The sequence below is a fragment of the Salvia hispanica genome, chromosome 1, assembly GCF_029641045.1.
Source record: "Salvia hispanica isolate PSC_SH4W2 chromosome 1, Shi_PSC_v1, whole genome shotgun sequence".
NCBI lineage: Eukaryota > Viridiplantae > Streptophyta > Magnoliopsida > Lamiales > Lamiaceae > Salvia > Salvia hispanica.
Window position 1 is genome coordinate 5344674 of NC_142692.1, and position 14147 is coordinate 5358820.

The 14147-nt window shown below is 26.3% G+C and overlaps 1 long non-coding RNA gene across 1 annotated transcript; it reads left to right on the forward strand.

Annotated features, from left to right (window-relative positions):
* The first annotated feature begins 12284 nt into the window (after positions 1 to 12284).
* LOC148933144 (uncharacterized) lies at positions 12285 to 13498 on the forward strand. Its single transcript, XR_016128907.1, has 2 exons — positions 12285 to 12516; positions 13277 to 13498. It is a non-coding gene; the product is annotated as an uncharacterized LOC148933144 (long non-coding RNA).
* The last annotated feature ends 649 nt before the right edge of the window (positions 13499 to 14147 follow it).

Below are 14147 nucleotides of genomic sequence, written 5' to 3' on the forward strand. Positions count from 1 at the left end.
ATTTTATTCTTTTGGGACACAAATTCACTTTGAGATTGTGACTTATATGTATTGCAATCACTTTTTTTTCGTGACACAGATTAGGAAAATTTTGGTTAATTGAATGTAATTGAAAGATGATGGATGGAAAGTGAAAAAAAAGTTACCCTCTATATATAGGGATATTTAATATTTTGTTGTAAATTATAATAAAAATTGATTATTATATCTGTCCATGTATCGAATAATTATTATCGATCCAAATACCATAATAATGTTTATATATTTGGATATGGGCAGCTTCGGATTTCCATAAATCTAAAGAAAATATAAAATTAGCATATACTATTTGATACTCTATTATTCATATAAATAGAAAATAGACATTGAGATTTTAGTGAATGAAAATAGTTGCCATAAATGTCAATGTTTCTTTAGTCAAGAAAACGAAATTTAAAGTAGGCAACGAGACATACGTATGCTGACACCAAGTAAATTACTACCATTTTCTCTACAGTTTTAGTCAATATCAAACACACAAATATTATATCTCGACATCATCGTCTACAATTAGCCATTGCACTTTGTGACATATCACGTAAGTGTTTTGCTAAAAGCATAAATTTGATGTTACTATGCATCTTAATAACAAAAAGGGTGAACTAAAGAGATAGAAATGTGGTTTGTTTGATTTATAATTTTTTCTTCATGAATGACCCAATATTGAAAAGAGATTCTTTAGAGTATGAGTTAGTGATATTAAATGTGAGTGGTGTACTTTTCCTAAGAAGGAATGAGCCCATAAACCACATTTTCTTCAGCTAGCTAAGATCTCCTCAAGTTTTTGGTACTATTGATGTAACCGATGGATTATATTCTTATCTTAAACAAACAACTAGTGGTATGTCTTATTTCTTGGTCTGGAGCTCCTTTCGGAAGGTTTGATATGAAAATTTAGTTATTCTTGTTCTCTGTTATCTTATGGTCACTTTGGGATATACGAAATATAGTGACGATTCAAGGTGTCAAACCTAAGTGCATAGTTTGTTGATAGTGTTTCCTTTTCTACTAGGACAAATTATTGGAAACTTGAACAATGTTAGAGAGTGATCGGACTCAAGGGTATAACGAGTAGGGCACGTTAACTGATAGAGTATCATTTGTTGTTGTTGCTGCTGCTTGGCTTGCTCTTGTTTGTGTACATTGTTGGCATTGATGGCTTGTATTTCGTATGTTGTTGAGTGATTTAACTTTTGCTTTAAGTGATCCTCATACCACCGTTTCTTGCGATTAGAGGCATTTTTATCTTATAAAAAACATGTACGTCATGACTTATATTAGAATTTATGAAAATTAACTGTTCTACAAGATTTAATTTATAAATTTATTTTTTACATCACATTAAATTACCCAATATTTAACTCAAGATGTATCTATTAACTCATCACATTCTATAATAGTTATCTAAATGACTAAAACTCATTCAGGAATTCGCATATATTAAACATAAATAAAAGAGACAGAATATGTCATAAAACTTCATACATTACTAAAATCAGTGGATAATCAAATAAGTCCAACTATAACTTTTGAGGTTCAAACAAAAATCAAAATAATAAATAATTAAAACAAGGCCACACAACATAAACTAAATATTAAATTTTGTGCAGTGTATATTGATGAGAAGGACCATCACTGAAATTAATAGAAATGTGGTCCTATCCACATTCCATTAGCATATGAAATAGGGAAAATGTTTTAGAGACATAATGTCTCCAAGCCATAATGTTTTAATAAGGTTAAAATAGTTATTTTAGATTATTTTAGATTTTTATTTAAATTAATGTTTTGTACATATACCATACTACTCTTATGCATATGAAATATTTATTTGTATTTAAAAATTACTTGTTTAGGAAAATTGTATGTATATTTATGAGTGGCTTGATTTAAGCAAATATATACTCAAATCTTCTCTCCAATCTCTCATAAATTTCCAAACTTAATATTATTAGTTTATTTAAATTCATTACATCAATATGCTTTTGAATTATTCTTTCTAACTTCACGTAATATTACTTTATTTAAATTTAATTTAATATAATGAATTAACCTTTATTTAAATAATACTTTATACAATATTTTTTAAATTCTAAACTTATACGTATTTAATAGATTTAATACTCAATCTTAATTTTATTTTTACAAAACATTATTAAATCTAGAATTTATATTTATAAAAGTAATAAATCAATTTAATTGCATGAGTTCTTAGAACATCAAAATTAAGATTTGAAATTTATACATCTTTTATTTTATAATTTCATTAATGGACAAAATGTTAGGGAACAACGATTTAAATTTGTATACCGAAATTAAATTCTTGCATGGTGTCAAAATAATTTTTTTTTTTTACTATTAGAAAATTAATAGTCATGTTTAACAACAAAGAAATTTCATTTTTTATTCACAACTCTTCCTTCTATTGGATGTGAATGACTATTACTATATTTATATAGTCATATTTATGATTCGAAATTATAATAATAATTTAATATTATTAAAATAATTTGATGAGAATGACTAATACTATTTCGTCGAATTATAACAATTAAATATATATAGATATCAATGAATATTACTATTTCGTCAAATGATAACAATTAAATATATATAGATATACATATTCACGTACATAAACTAGTCTTTTACAATTTAGAACTTTAACGATTATTTAAGAACAAAATAATTGGATGCGAATGAATACTACTATTTCATTGGATAATAACACTAAAAATTTAAGTAAATATACACATATAGTCGTTTTTATGTGTTTGAATTTTAATAATTACTAAAAATACAATTTGATGCCAATGACTATTATTCTTTCATTAGATGATAACAAGCACAATATATAACATAGGTATACTACTAGTATTTTACAATTTAGAATTTTAAATATTATCTAATAAAAAAATAATTTGATGTGAATGATTATACTATTTCGTTTGACGATAACAAGAAAATAAGTATATAAATGCATGTATTCATTTTTATGACTAAGAATTTTAATAATTATTTAATACTAATAAAATAATTTGATGTGAATGATTATAACTATTCCATTGGATGATAACACTAAGAAATTAAGTATGTATGTGCATTTAGTCATTTTTATGACTTAGATTTTAATAATTATTTAATACTACAAATAAAATAATTTGATGCGAATAATTATTACTATTTCGTTAGATGATAACAATTAGAAATTAAGTATATATACACATGTACTCATTTTTATGACTTTGAATTTTAAAAATTATTTAATACTAATAAAATAATTAGATGCGAATGATTATTACTATTACATTGGGCAATAACGCTAAGCAATTAAGTATGTATATGCATATAGTCATTTTTATGACTTAGAATTTTAATAATTATTTAGCACTAATAAAATAATTAGATGTGAATGACTATTACTATTTCGTTGGACGATAACACTAAGAAATTAAGTATGTACATGCATGTAGTCATTTATATGACTAAGAATTTTAATAGTTATTTTATAGTACAACTAATAAAATAATTTGATGCGAATAACTATTATTATTTCGTTAGATTATAACAATTAAAAATGAAGTGTATGCACATAGTAGTCGTTTTTATAACTTAGAATTTTAATAATTATTTAATACTTTCTTAAAAAAATAATTATTTAATAAAGTATTAATAAAATAATTTAATGTGAATGACTATAACTATTCTGTTGGACGATAACACGGAGAAATTAAGTATGTATGTGCATGTCGTCATTTTTAAGACTTAGAATATTAATAATTATTTAATACTAATAATATAATTTGGTGCGAATGACTATTACTATACCGTTGGATAATAAGACTAAGAAATTAAGTATGTATGTTTATGTAGTCATTTTTACGACTTAGAATTTTACTGTAATAATTATTTAATACCACCAAGAAAATAATTTGATACGAATAATTATTGCTATTTCGTTTGATGATAACAATTAAAAATTAAGTGTATATACATGTAGTCATTTTTATGACCTAAAATTTTTAGCAATTATTTAATAGTACTAATGAAATAATTTAATTCAAATGATTATTACTATTTTGTTGGATGATAATACTAAAAAATTAAGTATGTATATGCATGTAGTCATTTTTATGATTTATGGAGTGAGAAATTAATATATTTGAGATTTATGCAATTGTTTAATCTCGTTAGTTTTGATTTAGTATATTTAGATGATTTAGTATATTTGATAAAAGAATGTAATTTGATGAGTTGATTTTTGATATGAATTTGATTGATTACTTAGATAAAAGATATAATAAATAAATTATCTTTCTTTTTATAATTTAAAATAAGGGTATATTAGTCCATATAATAATTTAGTTTATGGTAAAGTGACATAAGAGTATTATGGCTTGGAGACATTATGTCTCTAAATCAACACTCATGAAATAAAACAATTTAATTAAACCAGATTTAACCCTTGGCGACTCTAAACGAGCATGCTTTTTTAGTTCCTTAATTAATTAAGCAAAGTCCAAATACAAAAGCTTCTTCATCAGCAAGCTTAAGCATAATTTAGGTCACCCCACTTAATTAGAGCTAAAGGACAATTTATTTAGCATCAAATACCATCTGTCTTTGATTAATTATCATATTTTTAGCACAAAAGAACGGTTAAAGGAGTTTGCGTCATGTTTTTATGCATCTTTTATATATATATATATATAATTACATAAATTGTGATCACATCACATTTGAATTTAGCCCGAGCAATCAAGAGGGAAGCCTCCTCCCCTAAGATAAGTTTTTGCTTACAAGTCAAATATTTAATTAGAGCCTTGTATGAGATCGTTTTACACTATAGAAAAATCCTTAAAACGAGCCGTGGTCTCAATTTCAAGTACTATAAAACTATGAGCATGATTTTTCGTTGTTTACATGTACTAATTTTAATAAAATAGAAAAATCTAAAATAGATTAGTTTGTATCAGTTTAGATGATGTGATACAAACGTATACAGAACAATATCGTTTTGATTTATGAAATTCGAATAATCATCCAAATACACGGCTTCGCTCGTCTCTCTCTCGGTTGCCCATGCTTCGCCTTCATGGCGGCCATTGCACCCCACTACAAAAAAAAAAAAAAAAAAAAACTCAAGAAATCTAAAAAAACATCTTTTTTTTGGCGAAAATCATAATTTCAAATACTCACTTATAACGATTAAAAATGAATTTCTCATTTTCTCAAATTTCCATCAAGAAGAAAAAATTAATATAGTACTACTACTAAACAGTGGCGAGTCTACACTCTTCGTAAGTGAGGCAATTGCCCCACCTCATATTTTCATATTCATGTATATATTGTACTACTATATTTTATCTTGTATTTCTTTTAATTTCTGTCTCACTAAATGTCGCTCCTCAAATTCTTAATATTTTCTCACATGTAAATGTGTTATTTTCATACAAATTTCTGACTCCGCCCCTGTTACGAAATCTTATAGGAGTAATTTGATGACATGGAACAAACTCAATATGGATATGGATGGGCGTGGACATGTTACGTTAGGTCATATGTATCGAGTATTTTATTATATAGTACAAATGTAATTAGTTTAGCACTAAAGGTATATCACATGGAGGAATATTTAAATTAGAATACGTCATCTGGAGATGTAATTTGATTGGGCTTAGAAAGTTGGCAAATTGAGATATTTTTTATGTTGGATTAATTTGTAGTGCAGAAACAACAGAATCCAGTTCATTTGTTGACTACCATGTTACAGCCGTTTTTCTCTTTCTATTATTGGTAACCTATTTTCACATTATATATATTTTGAGATCACAAACTCTACACAGTGCAAAACATTATTCGATATTAATTATTCAGTTTAAATGATCCAGCAGCATATACCAATAATGAAAAATCTGTATCTTTAGATAGGGCAGTAATAATGTATTACCAAAAATAGAATTTCACAGTTTATATTTTTTTACGAGAGAGAAAAGGCTCAAACCGCTTAGAAATTGGTAAGCAAAGGAGCCACAGTTCAGTATCAAAAAACTAGTCCAAAAAAAAAAAAACAAGCAAAATACCTCAAACCAAAAAAGCAAGCTAAGCAAAGGAAAAGCACCCTCCAAACAGAACCACGAAAATAAAAACTAAACAAACATCAACCAAAGCTACCAAACAAAAACTGACTAAGAAGCAGGGCGAGCTACATTGCACCTTTATGTTTATTAGAGTTGCTTCTATGATTATGCTACGTCCATCTTCTAGCTTTAAGTAGGTCCTCACACATGTGGCCTGGTGAGAAAGGAAATTTCGGGCACGACCCTTTAGTCCATGCTCCAGGCCTCCAAATAATAAGTCTCTTCTCAGTTTCCCAGTTTGGTTCCATTTTTTGAAATACTCCATAACTTTATTTCTGGGCCACCAAATAGACCATGAGATCACATAGAATAAGGAACTCCAAATTAAAATCAAATCTCGTGAAAGGTGCATCCATCCATGTAAGGAAGCAAGCCATCGGATCTTTGGGGAGATAAAAAAGCAAGGTTCCAGCAGTTGCATTCGAAATACCACAAGCTACTAGAAAACCTGCAACAAAAAATAATATGATACACTGTTTCAGGTTCCCCCCATAAAATACACAAAGCTCATCCTCACCTCCGGGGAATTGGATTCTGTTATTAGACAAGGGATTTTATAGTGTTTCTTGTTATTAAGATTATATGACTTGAATCTTGATATATATAATTGTTATCTATAGTTTGAATAACCATATGATTTTTAATTATCATTATTGTTTTTTAAGTAATTCACATATATTTACAAAAATAATATACCAACACTGAGGGCAAGAACAAAGAACCTAGGGCTAAGACTGGTGATTTTTGAACATTTTACTTTGATTTCATCTTTATAGTGTCTAAGACTAGTAAATTAGTACTACTAGCTAATGTAATGCATAAACATTAACCTCTAATATTGCATATGATATGAGAATGACTTTTGTTGGAAAGGGAAAGTGTCGAGATTGAAGAACCGACTATTTGTGACTGTTAATGGAAAGTTTAATTCTCGAGCCAAGGAAAATTAACAATTAAATCAAGTACTACTATATTAATATAAGTTGCAATTGAGGTACTAGGTTGTAGCTTTTCCAAAGACAGTTCATCTAGACGTACTTTGAATCGCATCACTAAACAAATAATATTAATTAATCTTCATCATTATCATATGACTAATTAACTCTGTCATTTTCATTCCACTTAAATAAATTTTCGCAGTTTAATGTTGGCCTCACCAAGATATATAATAATAATATAATTCCTTAGTTAAGTAGTACTAACATATATATATGAAACTTACCGTAAAGCGATCAGACAAACAGAATCTCGAGATAAAAAGCATAAAGAAAGAAATTAAATTGTTTTAGCAAAATGAATGATTAATTATAAATTTATTAAATATTGGACGTGTGAATGTTTTTTTACTAAAGGCATTCACAAACTTGTGATAAACTTATTAAATATAATTTCCGATTATGTTAGATTCGATCATTCTACTAACATTTAATTAATTCCTTTGATTAATTTTTGTAATTTATTTAATCAATACCTACCCATATTATTTGTAAATTAACGGGCGAGGTGCAATGTTATCAATAATCAAGAGCTTTATTTAATTTTAAACGTAGTAACCAAAAATTAAAAAATTAAATATACATTTACCATTAACCACATTCAACACTGACATCTTCCGAAGATTATGGGCTAGACCAACTTGATCGTCTCCTTACATCATCTTATTGATTGGTGATTTCAACTTTACTATAGGGAAAAAACTATATACTAAAAGAATAAAGAATCTATATCATATCCATATACTATAGTTAGTTAATTTGGAAATTCTGTTTGCAGATTGCAAATTCCGATAACCTTGATTGCGCGATATTCATTTTTATATGTTTGTTTCTACATTTTTCTCTTTTTATTGCAGAAAATTGAATAAATGCCATATTTTGTGTTCGAATTGTGCGATATGCATTTAGAATAAAAGTGTGGTTGAATTTATAAAAACAAATGCGTGAGCCCAAAATTGTCAAGCAAAAGTTTAAGCAACACACATCAACAAAAATAAAAATAAAAAAAATCAGAGTTTTTATCGATCGTAAAAACAAAAAAATAGCAACAACAATGAAACTACAAACAAGCACAACGATGCCAAAACGTCGTCGAAGCACCCAAAATAGAAAACAATAGGAACATGTAGTGGTAGTGATCAAGCCAAGATTATGATTATAATGAAAATATGATGCATTTATTTTTTGAAATAATTAATTTATAGCCTAATAAACTAAAAGATTATTTTTTTGATAAAAATAGTATACATTGCAAAAGCTAGTAAATTCTCCATTTTATATAAATCAAATAATTGTATTTCAAAGGGTGGAAGCTATCCAATAACATTAGTGCGTTTTTTTTTCCATGCAATGAAGTTTCTAATGAAAAATTTTAAATATAATTGAGTTAATAGCAAAAAATGGATAAATTGAATTTTAAATCGCTTAATTATTCAATATTTATCACACGACAATCCAAAATTTATGGATGCACCTCTATCCATCGTGAAAAAAGAAAGTTTGAGAACCAACTTCAGCCTATTTAACTAAATATATTTTTTCCTCCACACCAAATCAATGTGAATAGGATTTTTTAATTTTGAATTGCTGATTAAATAGAAATTTAATTGTGATTAATCTCTCAAGACTAAGACAATGAGAATAGTATTTCTTATTTTTTTTTAAACAGTTTACGCAGAAAAATTGAAACAAACCATTCCACTGATTCCCACGTTTTCAAACATTGACCATTGGATATAAGCTTATAAGAGAACATCTTCATTAACATAAATATAAAATACTAGACATTTTTTTTTTAAAATGTGAATGTGCCACTAAATATAAATTATTTAATACGTATGTTGGCGATAATTATGCCAACACCTTTGACTCGACTAGTATAGATTCGGACAATAATTATCCTTAAAAGGGAATATATTGCCTTAGGATATTCTTTTCATTTTGTTTTTTATATTCTTTTTATTTCTCATCAATTTTGGTGTACTAAATTCTTATACTTGAATGAGTTAAAGTCTTAAATATAATATTCTTGTCACACGTGCTATTTAATTTTTGTTTTTACAAAGATTTGTTAGTTTCTTATGCCCAATTTTATGTTTAAGAGTGATGCTAAACAACCACATTATGTACGACCATACAAGAATATTTTGGTAAATTTTAATATTAATTATATATTAAAATATTAATGATAGTTAGTGGATCAATAGAAAAAGACTCTATTAGCCTTCAACCCAATTTCGTTTTTTTAACCAGAATCTCTCTCTTCTTGCTTTTTTGAATTTGAATTCAAATTACGCATTAATTGTACACTTTACACTTCCAATAAAAATTTAATGCACAAATCTTATTGTTAACCACAATATTACTACTGCTTTTTAATGGAGAAACTTACTACATGAATGCATTGCTTTTGATTAAATACACGTTAATTTGCAATAGTGTGTCATTGTTATCCCCTAAAAAAATGAGATCTTATTGCCTATGTTCATTTTAGGAGTAATTGTAGTTGATATTCTAATTATTTTATTTGTTCTTCAAATTTCGTGAATAACTCATTGATTAAATGAGCAGGATGATAAAAAATTATTAATATATGTATTGATAGCAAATAAAAAGGATAGTGAGAGCAAATTATTAATTGATTTATTTAGATTGTAATAGTATTAGATTTTGAGCACTTTATAAAAAATCATTTGATTAAATACTAATGTCATTATAATTTTTATAACAGATCAAAAGGTTGGATGAGAATAAATAACTTATTATTATATCTTAAGTATAATAAAAATAATTTAATTAAACAATAATATCATTAAGATTTCTCTAATAAATTAAAATGTTGGATGAAAATAAATAACTAATTTGATTTTTCTATTTTGCAATATTAGATCTCAATCAAGACTAAGTCATTAGTATTTCTCGATAAGAAAATTTACTGCTTGATTTATTTATTTATTTTTATATTAGATCTGAAGTAAACTAAAAAATTTATGTAAATAAATAATAATATCGGTTGGATTTCTATAATAAGTCAAAAGGTTGGATGATAATAAACTACCATTATTAGATATCAAGCACATTAAGAAACTATTATATCATCTAATCAAATCACTAATTGATGTATCTTTTTTGCAACATTAGATTTCAATCAAGATTTATGTTAGTATTTGTCGTACTAACCAAATAGTCGGATGAGAACAATTTACTAATTGAACTATATATTTGTAACATTATATCTCAATTAAGACTAATGACAAAATTTCATATTTAATTTGAATTGAACTACTATAATTGAATATTTGATCTATTGTGTTTAATTCTAAATTCAACATGACTTAAATTTAATTGAATAAGTAAGTTGGACTTTAGATTCAATTTAACTTGTATTAATCTTGAATTCATTTAATCTGAAATATAGTAAAATTATAGAATATTTTGATTTGTGATTCGATTGATCTATCTTAACAACAATAAAAATCAATTTAATCCAATTAACTTAAAATAAATTAATAATTCTGTAACAATTTAGAAAAATATAAATTTTTATTTTAAATATTTGTATATTAGGTTAAAAACGCAAAACATAATTAAAGAAAATATATGAGAATTAGAGTAAAAAAATTAAGAGCGAATAGTCATTTGCCCTCAACTATGATACTATTAAATAACTATTGACATTGTAAATAAAATCAACCACATATATAATTAACTTTTAGTATATCATCCAACTAGTTGGTGGTGATTGACTCAATATCCTTGTTTACTTGACATATTAACCAAAAAATGCGAAACATATTAAATTAGATAGTATTCCATATGATAGTCTTAAAATAATTAAATTGCAAATAGTCATTACTCATTCGTACAACTATTTTATTATTAAATAGTTTTTAAAAATGTACATAATAAAATTAACATGATTTGCATATGTACTTAACTTGTTAGTATTATTATCCACTAATCAACAATAATTCACTCTATTTTCTTTTATATTCGACGTCTTGACTTAAAATACAAAAGGTAATTAGATTGGATATATATGATAGTTGAAAAAATATAGTTATATAGTATTAGTTAAAAAAAATAAACTTAAAATAGTTACTATTTATATCTAATTATTTTTTTATTAAATAATTTTTAAAATTATAAATTATAAAATCAACCACATTTATATATAGTTAAGTTATTAGTTACATTTCCTGACTATTTGATTTTTATTAAATGATTTCATTGTGTACTAGCTATATATACATGTTTACTTAAAATTCACAAATCATAATTAATTGGATGTATGATAGTAAAAAAAATTGTGAATAATCATTTGTATCCAACTATTTAATTATTAAGTAATTTTAAAATTTATAAACATAAAATTGACCACTTGTATATATACTTAAGGAAGATATAATAATTAATATTTCCTTACTATAAACATACTCATCATTAAAAGTAAATTATAATTAAATAATATTCACATATCTATTTTTGGATATTTAATAGTTAAATATTAATAATTATAGAATGTTTGAAAAATAGTAAAAACATACTTATGTAAATATGTACTGTGACATCCCTAACCCGAAACATGCATTATTTTGCATATTATCATATTATATTGTCATTGCATATTAAATTGTCTTTACTACAGAGATATTAAGTACGTCATAGAGAATATACTTATTGTTATGACGACTCAATACAGTCGAATATGTGGATAGTTTTGATTTACAAAAATAATTAAAATGAATGTGTGTATATTATTTTATTATATAAATTAGTATATATATATATATATATATATATGGAACTTTAGTATATTGATTTTTACATACGTGAACTAAACAAATAAAATAATGAAATGATAGGAAATATAAATATGGTTCTAAAGCTAGACTTGCTAGCTATTTTAGTTAAAATATAACTCCAACCACTAAATTATAAGTTGAAAGTTGGGGGTTTTATACATATAAATATTTATACTAATTTGGCATGTAATAGTACACGTGTATTTTTCATATCACAATAGAGAATTTACCTCATTGGAATTTGGAAACATAAGTCGGTTAGAGTGGATATACATAATTTTCAATATCAAAATTAATAGTAATTTTTTTCTTTTAAAAAGAAGTCGTAGGCAATACTCCAAGAGGATAGAAATTTTTTCAAGGAAAGAAAGCTAGTCTGTGTTCGAAAGAAATATGAGAGGGGGGGAAGTAATAAAAAAAAAAAAAAAAAGAGGATAAAAAAAAATGGAACGAAAGTAGGAGAGAAACCGAAGAGAAGGTCGATGGCAGTGGATAAAGAATCTGAGTCTATGGTCTAAACCTTTCCGTCGTAAGCAGGTGTGTATAAATCACACTTTTAATTTTACATATTTTATGTGCTTCTTTGCTAGATGTTAGATAAAGTTAATAATTTGATTATATGATGTGACTATGATATAATTATGTGTTATTTGATATTGATGGTGAAATATGATGTGGATATGTGATTTGTGCAATGAATATGCATTGGAATTATTATTGATGAAATATATGGATATGTAATTGGTGCAATGGATATGATTGATGCATGGTATTGGAATTATCTGAACCATGGAATTAAAGAGGATATGTGACAGTCTTGCTCTGGATTGATATACAATGGAAAAAGACTTACGGGTCATATTCAATGATAATGGACCTACGGGTCAATGAATATATGCAAAGAGGGACCTTCGTGGAAAGGTCAAATCAAAGAGGGACCTTCGTGGAAAGGTCAACATGCAAAGAGGGGCCTTCGTGGAAAGGTCAAAAAGCAAAGAGGGGCCTTCGTGGAAAGGTCAAAAAGCAAAGAGGGGCCTTCGTGGAAAGGTCAAATAATAAAAAGGGACCTTCGGGTCGTATACAATGGAAATCCCGGGCAGATACCAGGCTTGATCTGTCACATAATAACAAAAAGAATGGAGAGGCATATGCATATGAATATTAAATTGTTTATGATATTTATTACTTCCGGTGATATATTTTGATGAAAGAATGAGTTTGATATTTGTGTGTGAAATTAAAGGTAAGGTTTATATGCACTGAGTTGTGGCTCATATAAACCACTAATATTTTTCAGGAATAAGATATCAATGATTCGTGGGTTGATGTGAGTTACAGTTATTATAAGGGTCGGCGGCTGGCACGTTTTGACAACCTTCTCTTCCTCATCAGTTTCGCATGCAAATAAATGTATAGTATCTAGAGTGGTGAGAGGGTCCCACTACTATTAGAATGTTTTAAAATATGTACTTGATAAATGTTGATTTCTGAAATTATATAATACGTGTGCTTTTGAAAATATTGAATTTATTTATAGAAAGTGTATAAGTCATAAGGGTTGAGGTGTGACATGTACTATATGGTGTAATACAATATTTTACCTAATGAAAAAGTAAAAAAATTATGTATCATCATTTGATTATGATAGTTTAAGTAATAGAAAAGACTTATTGCCATTTAAATACTATGAACAATATTTCATCTAAAATTTGATACGAATCTTTTTTTTATAATAGTGGTTATTTTTTAGAAATGAATCAATTGCATATTTTACTTCTTAATTTTCCCTTACAATTGTAGAGGGGCAAATTAATCATACAAATATGTATAAATAAGAAAACTGATTTTAAACAAAATGATGTTATCTAGTTCAAAATAGAAGATTACAAACTGAATCCTACTATAATATTGGAATGAATATGGATAGTTGCCATTATTATCTTCTATCGGGAATTAAGGAAAAGGAAATGGAAAAGGGGAAAAACAGGCGCCATTTGTAGGAGGAAATGGGAGAGAGGGAAAACTAGGCGCTATTTTAGGGGAAGAAAGAATAAGTGCAAAAGTATTAGTAAAGGATAAAAAGGTAAATTTAATTGATAGAAAACCAGAAATTATATATAAACCGATTTTTTCTTTATTGAACCAGATTATGGTTGTACATAATGCGG